This window comes from Akebia trifoliata, chromosome 16 (genome assembly GCF_017979445.1).
Source record: "Akebia trifoliata isolate Shusen 1 chromosome 16, ASM1797944v1, whole genome shotgun sequence".
Classification (NCBI taxonomy): Eukaryota; Viridiplantae; Streptophyta; class Magnoliopsida; order Ranunculales; family Lardizabalaceae; genus Akebia; species Akebia trifoliata.
Window position 1 is genome coordinate 23,320,663 of NC_141390.1, and position 10,952 is coordinate 23,331,614.

A 10,952-nucleotide genomic window follows, 5' to 3' on the forward strand; every position below is an offset into this window, starting at 1 on the left:
AAACCTATGAATCAGGTAATATAGGGTTGAATGGTCAAATGAAAATTGTAAGTGTTTTTTGGGGTAAAAAAATAAGAGTCCAGCTTGTATGCACCTAAGGTGGAGGATTAAAATCATCAACACATGCCACATGAGCCACAATCTAAGGAATTAATGTTTGAAATATTTTATTTCAAAAAAAAAAAATTGATTGTGGCATGGGGGGGGGGGGGGGGATTTAGTTAAGGGTGGCAATCTTAACACGACACGGAATTAGTGGGGTTTGGGTCAAGCCTAATTGGGTTTAGGTTATGACACCAAATTACGACTTCAATCTACTTAACCCGTCTTGACACGTTTAGGTATTTTTTCATTAACATCTAATTTTAAATATATCAATAATTATTTAATTTTTTTAAATTACCCATTTTGTTTTGCTATAATTTCCTATATTTTTTCATAATACATTTTTTCAAACTCTAAGAGATAGTTTTTAAATAATTAATGGTTATGCTTTTATTTTGGGAAAGAAAGAAAAAAAAAATGCTTTCTTTACTAAGTTATTTATTTATTTATATTTTTATATGGTGATTCATATGGGTAAAATACTCTTAATAAGATTTAAGATTATACTAAGGAAGGCTTGTATGTCTCATGTGATAGTAAAATACACTTATTTGAGCCAGTAATAATAATAATGAAAAATAATTTCTTTATTATGTTAGTAAGGAAAGTTTTGACAACATCACCTTATGACATCCAAAAACATGACCAAATGTCACGGTGATTTAAAGGACAAAATTCTATGAACAAAAAAATAAAATATAAAATCCAAAGCAAATTATTTTTCACCATTGGCTTGTAATTGAAAATTTTGGGAGTTAGATAGTCGTAATTTTGCAAAACATTGGATAAAACTTAAAAGAAAAAATTGAGTTTTTGTTTTTTTTTTTTTTTTAATTTGAGTTTTTCCATGAAATTCAAAAAGGCTATGATGTTGAATTACAAATCTAGTAATCCATTTAGGTCCAACAACCTTTAGTAAGATTGTGATGGTGACGAAGATGGAGATAGATTATAAAAGAGTGCTTAATTTTTTTTATAGGATATGTAGTTTTTGTACTAGGCTCTCGTCACTGTAATTGGTTGTGATAAATTTTTTTGATGATAAAACTTAATTTATGTTTTGTGATACTTAATTTATGTTCGTAGATATTGTTTAATGATTGTGTGACTTTATTTTTAACGGTGAAAATAAAACTTATTTTTCAATAAAGATTAGAATATTAGTAAATATGTTATATGTGAGTCTGAGTCAGGTATACCTATTTATAAATGGGTTGATTTGGATTTAAGTTTTTAACATGATTATTAAATGGGTCGAGTTTGATAAATTTTCATAGAAGAAAATAGAAGAGAAATTCATTAAGAAAAGAGAAGAGAAACCTAATTTCTCTTCAACCTATTTGGATTGAAAGAGAAGAGAAAGAACCAAATTTCTTCTATTTGGATAGAAATTCATTCGGTTGTTAGATTTTTTGGGTATATAACAAATTGGATCGGATTAAGGGTAGTCCGATACCGATCTGAAATTTTACCGGATCTCTATACATTTCAATTCGAATCCGATCCAAAAATCCAAATCCTATTCCTAGATCCAAATCAGATCATTGCCAACCGTAATCTTGAGGTCACTCCAACTGCAACACAAATCGATAGATTTTTCTTTTATAATAACTTTTTACTAAACCGCATGTCAACACTAAACAATTCAAGCCACTGAGCCAAGAACAAAGCTCGTATTTCCAAATAAGTCCATTTTGTGCCATCACACGACAGGTCAGTTCTCACTGGAGAAGAAGATCGAAACCCTACTTCTCTCAATCTTAGTTCTTCGATTTGGGAAAATTTATCAAACAAGTGAGTCCAGTTTCGGAGAATAGCTCTCATCAATGGCTGAATCAGAGTTTCAGGAATCTTATTTTGCAATCAGCTTCTGAATCAGTGAGATTGGAGAGCCTCTCCAACTTTGATTCTGGTAATAATCTTTGGAACCAGTAGACTTGTTTCTTTAATTGTTTTATGTTGGGTTTCTCTTCATGTATGTGTTGTAATTGTTCTTTGTTTTGATTTGTTTCGATATAATAATATGCATTTTCAGATATATTTTGGGAGTGCTCTTGATGTTGATTTTCACTTATATGATCAAACCCTAGAAATCTATGATTCATATTTTCTCAGATTTTGTCTATCCAAAGCTTTAATAGTTGAAGCTGGTCCAGAAAAAATTAAAAATATCTAAAAAATGAAGTAGGCCTAAATATTACGTATTTCATAACATAGAAACATTTTTTTTGTGCTTTACATAGTCTATGTTAACGTTTTCAAGGTCACTAGAGTCCAGCTTCTGGACGAGGTTCTCGTAAAATACATTGAAACTTTAAGGAAAAGCTTTTTTCCCAAAATGCTTATGCCTTACTCAAAGAGACATTAAGAAAAAGCTTGTGCCTTGGGGGATGTCCATACGTTTTTTCTAAGGTATATGCCTAATGGGGAATGTATTATATTTTTTTGGCTCTTTTGTTAAACATCATCATATAATAGTCTTTATAGCTATAAAGTAATTCGTTTTATAACACTTAATTTGCGTACAATCTCTAGTTTTTCTTACTCTACTTTTTTTTTTTTTTCATGATTTCTATTTCTCTCAACATGCCAAACTTATGCCTACACTTCTCCTACTACTATTAGGAGGTGTTGTGATTTTTTAGTTGGATCGATTATTACAAAGTGTTCTTTTGCTTTAGGGATTAAAAGTATAAACTTAGAAAGTGTTAAATTATGGATATGTTGTACTTTCATTTGATTTGATGACCTTGGAATTTTGATAGTAAAGTTTGGAATGTACAAACTATGTTTTGTCATTTTTTTCATGATTTTTTCTCATTTATTAGAATTTTTCCTATTTATTACATGTTGGATTATTTATCTATTTAAAAAATGAATACTTGTGTAGGGCTTACACCTCAAGATTTCTGTTGGTGAAATGTCTCTCCTTTTGATTTGTCTTTATAGCATGTAGTGAACATTCAAATATTGGTATGTACACCAAAAACCTTTTCACTTGAAGGAAATACAAGATAATAGGGAAAAATGGTTACCTTTGATGAAGTAAGTTAATTTTAATCGTCGACATTCGTCTAATATTGTTTCTTTCTATGAAAACAAAGACGAATAATAAGAAATAATTCTAGGCATATTTGTTTGAAACTAAAAGTAATAAGAAATAATTCTAGGCATATTTGTTGGAAACTTCATTCTACTAGCTCCAACATCTTGATCATCTTTGGCTGAAAGTAACAAAATTTTCACTTATCTTTCTATGATTGCATATGACATCCCTAGAAAGATGTCAACATCACACTTTTCAAAATTTTAGAGTCAAATGTACTTGCTTCTGATGTTACCTTCATTAGAGAGAAGCATATTCACCAAGTCGGGGTTTGGGAATAAGATGGCAAGGTGAAAATTCAAAAAATTGGTAAAATCAGAAATCAAACAGGAAAACGTCGAGTTAGGGTTAAGCTATGTAATTGTTCCTACTAAGTGATGAATTCTCATATCATAACATCAAATCCCACATTAAACTACGATAATAAATCACCAAACTCCATATTGATATCATACAACTAACCACAGGTCTACAATATATTCAAGGTTTATATCATTCAAAATATAATGAGTCAAATGTAAGATTCATCAACTAGTCAATATTATCAAAATCAATGTCATCCTCATTACTTGACGTTTCATCGGTATCATCTTCATCAAGATCATCTTTCTTTTTTTCTCGATTTAATCATAAACATTGTAATCTAATCGTGAAGTTCGTAAAAATCGGGACTTATTGAAAAGTCCCAATTAAATCGGTAATGCAAAATCTCACGATTTTGTCGTAACTTTTTTTTAGTAAGTCGCAGGATTTGGTGATATTATGTAGATGGGTACTTCATCCTATCTTTAGGATGAGAGTTGTGTTTTGGAGTAACAAAATTAGTACTCTGATTTGATTTAAGGGTTATGATAGGATTCCTTGAGGGACAATGCTTGAGCTACTTCTGTCCATCACAAGTTTCTCAAAATATCCTTTTCTACTACATTTCTACAAGATGGATTCTTGTAATATAAAATAGTATTATATGCTTGCAAAGAAGTAAAACAGGAATAAAATATCGAACGATCCCAAATCAAGCAATTTAGGCTGGGTTGGGTTTGGTTTTAGTTAACAAAAAGGGTTTAAATATTCTATTGGTTAGTATGATTAGAGCGTGTATTTGATTATCCGGACTGAATATGGATATTTAGCTTTGATCGGGTCTGACCCATTTTATTCCCTAAGGAATCCCCTTATGTAGAAAGCCCATAAATCATTGGCATTTGACCAACTAAATGAATCTGAGTATTCCACAATTTGGTTTGTTGCCTCAGAAAGACCATCCTTTGTCCACTTGTTTCTCCTGAGAATATGGTTAGGAAAGAGTCCAGGCTTGCTCCAAGGGCCTCCAAAGCACCCTTTGACAGTCTTAGATATTAATATCTCCTTTGTACATGCCCAAACAATTTGAAGCGACTTTCCTTTCCTTTTTTTTCTCCTACTTGACTATTCCTAAATTCCCTTAGGTGCACTCATTTATGATTTTGGTCTTTCCTATGCCTCACACATTCATCTCAAAATCCTCATTTTTTCTAGACATTCTATGTTCAAGTTGTTTCTTGGTTGCCAAAGTTTCTGTAATATTCTTGGAAATGTTTAACATTTGAGTGGTTTGACAAATTTAATTTTTATTGGATCCACTCATCTTGAAAATATATTTTCCTTTAAATATGTGTAGTTCCAAACACCTAACTAGGCTTCTCTAATTCCATGCTCTGATCTTTCTACACGCTCCACTAACTCTATCGTGAGATTTTGATTTTTTTTTTCTTATGTATGTTTATATGCATATGATTTACAATGTGATGCTATGTTCGCAATATATTATTTATTGATACTAAGACCTCTTAAAGTTTTAGGGGATTCCGTTCAAGTAGTGGAGAATGGAGATTTAGGGGGATTCCAGTCAAGTGCAGATGGTCTTCTTGTTACCCAATTGTAGTTCGTAGATTACATGTTGGTTTTATTAGAAGCAGACATCGAGCAAGTGAGGTTCCTTGGCGGTTTATTGTGTTGCTTTGCGGCGATTACTGGTTTACATGTTAATCTATAAAAAGCAAAATGTATTCTGTGGGCCAAGTGCCAAATGTGGATCTTGGTAGCGACTTTGAGGTGTTATGCAGATGTTCTTCTTTTGTCTTACCTAGACTTACCTTTGGGAGCTCCTTACAAGAATAGGAGTTTCTGGGAGCAAATGATAGAGAAAGTCTTGAGAAAATTGAGATATTGGCAAGCAAATTACCTTTCTAAGGGTGGCAAGCTAACCTTGATTAGGAGTGTGTTATCCAACATTCCAATATATTATTTTTCCTTATTTACTATTCCTAGAAACGTGAAGATGAGGTTGGACAAGTTTTTTAGATTTTTCTTATGGCACAATAAGGTAGGGAAAACCAAGCTTCATTTGGTTAGTTGGAGGAATGTGTGTTCTATCAAGAAACTGGGAGGGCTCGACTTCAGGAAGATGGGGAGTTCGAATGGGGCTTTGCTTGGTAAGTGGCCATGGAGGTTTGGCGCAGGACGAGATGATCTGGTAAGTGGCTATTGATATATTTTGAGAAAATATCATTGTTGCATTTTACATGCAAATTCATTGATATTAAGTATTACTAAGCTATTTCATTACAACTAATAGTTACATTTTCTATTATGTTGCCCACATGATATGGGTTAATTTGTAAGAATATTTAGATTCTCCAGATACTAAGGTCAATATTATATATTGGTCTAGATGCCCTGGACTTTTAATACTTATGTTTTCTTCCAAATCATTGGAATAACTACAGGCAAGAACACTATACTGGGCTTTTAGTTCTTACTTTTTTTTTTTTTTTAATTTCCTAATTTTAACTTTAAGATGATTGTTATATTTCAATATAAATTTTTTTGCAGGAAAATGGTGGATTCGGTCATCAATGTTCTCATGGAAAAATAGGTCGAAGGCCTCCTAAATGAAGGTTCTCATGTGCTTGAATCCCACAAGTAGTTCAAGATTTTAAAGAAAAAACTTCAGTTAATGCAGAGCTACATTGTACATGTAGAGGGAGTGAGAAGGAAGGACCACAATAAACTTCTTAAGACTGTTGTGGGACAATTGAGAGAGTTACTATATGATGTAGAGGGCAATTGGTTATTGTTCACAAAAATATCATTCGCAAGGGAAGAAGGCCAGTGTACAAATTCAGAACTTTAGCATATCGGTAGGGATATTGTTGGTAGATGTGGAGGGCTTCCATTGGCAATCTTAGTCGCGGGAGGAATGATGATGAATAAAGGAAGTTTGACCAAGGAGTAGGAGCGAATATCTAAGTACCTAAGCTAAGAGTTAGATAAGAAATATGAATTAATCTTTCCTATTCTACAATTAAGCTATGATAAGCTTCCTTCGCATTTGAAACCAGGTCTATTATGTTTGGCTCTGTATCCTGAAGATTATGATATATATTTTGAGGATCTTATTGATAGGTAGATTGGTGAGGGCTTTGTTTGAGTAGGGAAGCAAGAAAGGATTACATATGATATTGGGAAAGGGTATCTTGATGAATTAATCGGCCAATGTTTATTACTTCTTGTATATGAGGAGCTTTCTGGATCAAAAGCTTTTCGGTTTAGAGTCTATGATATGGTAAGAGAAATGATTAGAAGGTTTGCAAAGGAAGATAATTTTATTTGTATAAATGATGGGGAGAAGTCTTCCTCACGTCGAGTAGGTATGGTGTTGAACGCGGATATGAATATCTTCATATCTGAGCAAACTAATTTCAAATCATTGTGGACAATAAGAGGGATTGATATGGTAGAGAGTGAGGAGTTAGTTCAAAATTTGGAATCAAAGTTATGCCAATTAAGATGGTTGAGGGTTTTGGATATTCATTTTAAGGATTCATCATCTCAGGAGACCCTTACAAGAGTAGATTGGTTGAGTGGGATAGGATCACTGTAGTACCTCGTTTGTCTTCAGATACGAAATTCTCGGTTAGAGAGACTTTCAGATTCTATTTGAAACTCTCAAAGCCTTCTAATTTTAAACCTATACAGAGTCCTAATTTAAAGAGATTGCCAAAAAATATAGCATCCTGGAAGAAATTAAGCAGATTGAGTTTACTTGGTTGTGGGCCTCTAGAATTCTTCCACAATGAGATTGGAGACCTTCAAAAACTGTGTAAGTTATTTTTTATCGTGAATTCAAAAGTCAAGGATGGGGGGTTTCGCATTTCTGGGTTGAAGAAATTGACTCAAATTAGAGAACTTGGGTTTTGCATAGATTCAGAAGATGGAATAGAAGAAGGGGAGCTGAAGGTGTTGTCAGAGCTCACACAATTGGAGTTGTTGTCTATAATATTTCCAAAAACAACGACAATAATGTGGAGGAGGAACTACTATTACGATTAGCAAGAAAAGTAGATCATCAACTACTCTCACCTCTTAACCAGCTTTCAAAGTTTTGGGAATTGGAAATTTCTTAGTAGTTTTCTTCTAAAAACTGTTTCTGATATCACAAAGAAGAAGAGCAGCAAAGGGTGGATATTGAATAGTCTAAATGTGTCACACTTAGATTACTATTATTGGTTTTATGCTGTATTAAGTCTTCTTAACTTTATTTTCTTTCCAACTGTTGCTAAGTTTTATGTCCGTAATGTTGATGTAATGGAATAGGTAAGGGAGATGCAGAAGGCCACCGAGATGTTTCCAGACAAGGGCAATAACTGAGAGCACCAAAGTTCAAAGGATGGGGATGAGTGATTGAACTTCTTGTAATTTATCTGATTTAAATCAATAAATACCACACCAATGAAATCAAGCAAACTTGGTATTTTCAAGATGAGTGTCTACATACGTGTGTGTGTGTGTGTGTGTGTGTGTGTGATGAAATCCACCAAGCATGTTATAGTATTGTCAAGGGGTAACTCAAGGCCAAGGAACAAATTGCATTAATAATAATCTGTAACCTCAACATTGTTTCTTTAAGTATCTCAGAAAGCTCAATCCACATGATGCCTTAACGTTCAAGCATCGATTAAGGTACATATTAGGTTGTTCTGTTCAGCACTCCAATAAATTGTTGGATGACTTTCAGATAAGCAATTATTTATAATTTCAAGGATATCTACACTTTACATTCTTTTTATTTGGATGTAAGGTAATCTTCATTTGATACATATTTATATTAATTATTTCTGAAATTTTTTTTTTTAAATTCTCCAACTAGATGGTGAGCATTTTCTTAAGCTTGGTGGACACAATTCTGTAGATACGTGAAAAACAACTCCTTCGAACGTTTTGGTAATAATATTAAAAATTCTGATATTTTTGGTTTCTCTAAACAAAATTTCTTAGAAACATTCTCAAGTATTTATAGCCATTAACTAAAAAACAATGGTATTATCGTTCACAAATCCTTGTAAGTTCCGTCAGCTTCCCAAAAACATTGGAAGTAGGAAACTGCTTCTGGACAGCAACTCATTTCTGCCCATTCACAGCTTCTGCGTTTGACACAACGGTTGCGATATTTCTAATTAATCAACTTTTGGGTTTGATGGAAGTGAAACCAATGGCAACATTTGTTAAGAAATACAAATTTGGACTCCAAAAGCATTTTTGAGCACCAAAACGCAAGAAACACCATCCAAACAAGTTCCCAAGACACTAACTTAACAAGCCATTCTACCAAAGAAGATCAATGATTCAAATATAAATATAAATATTTTAACTATTTCTTGATTATAAAATAAAATTTCCATCACTTTTATCTATAAAAAAAAACTCTCAATAAAGTAAACTCCTTTAATATTACTAGTGCTAAAATAGAAGCAAGCGAGGCAAAACCAAGTAATTTCTTAATACCCTCGCAAATATTTAATTTCTTAATGCTCTCATCCCTCTTTGAATCTTTGAGATCAATGATTCAAATATAAATATTGACAATTCAAATTATTAAGATCAAGTAGATACTGCGTCTAAAGTTAGGGTGCATTTAAATAGAGGGCCCACGGTAGGATCTATCAAGTAATTTTCCCTTAATCATATATTCAACGAGGGGCACGTGAAATGTGTCCCAGTGTTGGGTCGGGAGTCAAAGAAAAAAAAGCAAAAAGAGGATGAACCAAGGTTTACACGGAAACGACTTGAAAAGACTGGAAAACGTTCTTAAGAAGGCATACTACTTTTTGTGTAAAATTACGCAAACCCCCAATATCATTTGGAATTTTTCGGTGAAATAGCTTGAATCATCTTTATAATTCTTAAAATTACACAAGATGCTATTTAAACAATTTTACTTATATTGCTTTTATAAACATTTACTATCTTCAATAGATGAAGTGAGGGAGCTGCACCGAGAAAGACACAAGAGCCCAGTCACTTGTTAGTTGTTGGCATGCAGTCCATGGTTTTAAAAATTCTTTTTATGCCTCGTCTAGTCCATGCCAGATACCGAGTCGTCTCGGATGACTTGAGACGTCTCATTCAAAAATGAGAAAAATGAACTTGGGATTTTAAATCTTATCCGAAACAAGTTACAGTAGCATTTTTTTCCGACCGAGTCTTATGAAAATTCGTAAAAAAAAACATATTTTATTCTTTTTTTTGACTTAAAATACATGAATTATTCAGAATAGTTCAATAATCTGGGAATACTACTTTCATTGAGAAAAAAAAGAAAAATTCATGAACTTTTCAAGAATTAAACGGAATATTGCTAACAAGGATCCCCACATCAGGATCCATCAAGGAATTTTCTCCTAACTGTCTTAGGCGGGGCATGTCTAGGAGTCAACAAGACAAAAAAAAAAAAAAAAAAAAGAATAAGCCAAGGTTTACAATCAAAAACATCTTGAAGGGAGCAAGAAGGCATACTTTGTGTGTAAAATTACACAAAACCCCCTACATTAAACAGAAGATTGCTAACAAGGGTCCCCACATTAGGATCCATCAAGTAATTTTCTCTTAACCGTCTTAGGCGGGGCATGTCTAGGAGTTAAGAAGTCAAAAAAAAAAAAAAAAAGGACAAGTCAAGGTTTACACGCAAAAATGTCTTGAAGGGAGTAAGAAGGCATACTTTGTGTGTAAAATTACACAAAACCCCTATATCATTTTGAATTTTTTGATGAAATAACTTGAATCATCTTTATAATTCTTAAAATTACAAAAAAACGCTTTTTAAACAATTTTTACTTAAATTTCTTTTATAAACTTCAACTATCTTCAATAGATGGTATGAAGGAGTAACTAGAAAGACCCAAGAGCCAAGTCAATGGTTACTACTTACCAAGTCACTCCTTCGAATCTTATATGCCCCTACACTAATGTTGCTATATTTAATTGCTGTCATGGGGAGGGTGGTTGGTGGTTGGTGGTTGGTGGTAATATAGGTGTAACTAAAGTAATAAAAAGTGGGACATAGGAGTATGTGTTGGTCATAAGTTTGAAAGCATAGGGTGGTTGTGGTATCTCAGATGCAAATAAAATTTAATTAATTAATTAATTAATGAATGTGGAGTATAGGGAATGAAAGAATTATAAAGGGTAATCATGTAACTGTAACTAATAGAGGCACAGATGTAATTTCAATATACAAAACAAGACCCGCTAAACGATTCCAGCACCACTCTATAGTCTATGATCCTCTTTTCCACAAAATCATGGAAATAACATAAGAGACAATTCTTCTGTTTTTTTTTTCCATGTATTTAATGTGGCTGTATTTAATTGCTGTCATGTGCAGGGTGGTTGGGTGGTTAGTTGGTTGGTAGTAATTGTT

General features: G+C 32.9%; 1 long non-coding RNA gene across 1 annotated transcript; it reads left to right on the forward strand.

Moving 5' to 3' along the window:
* The first annotated feature begins 1,741 nt into the window (after nucleotides 1-1,741).
* LOC147382942 (uncharacterized) lies at nucleotides 1,742-6,655 on the forward strand. Its single transcript, XR_015173271.1, has 3 exons — nucleotides 1,742-2,017; nucleotides 5,047-5,726; nucleotides 6,086-6,655. It is a non-coding gene; the product is annotated as an uncharacterized LOC147382942 (long non-coding RNA).
* The last annotated feature ends 4,297 nt before the right edge of the window (nucleotides 6,656-10,952 follow it).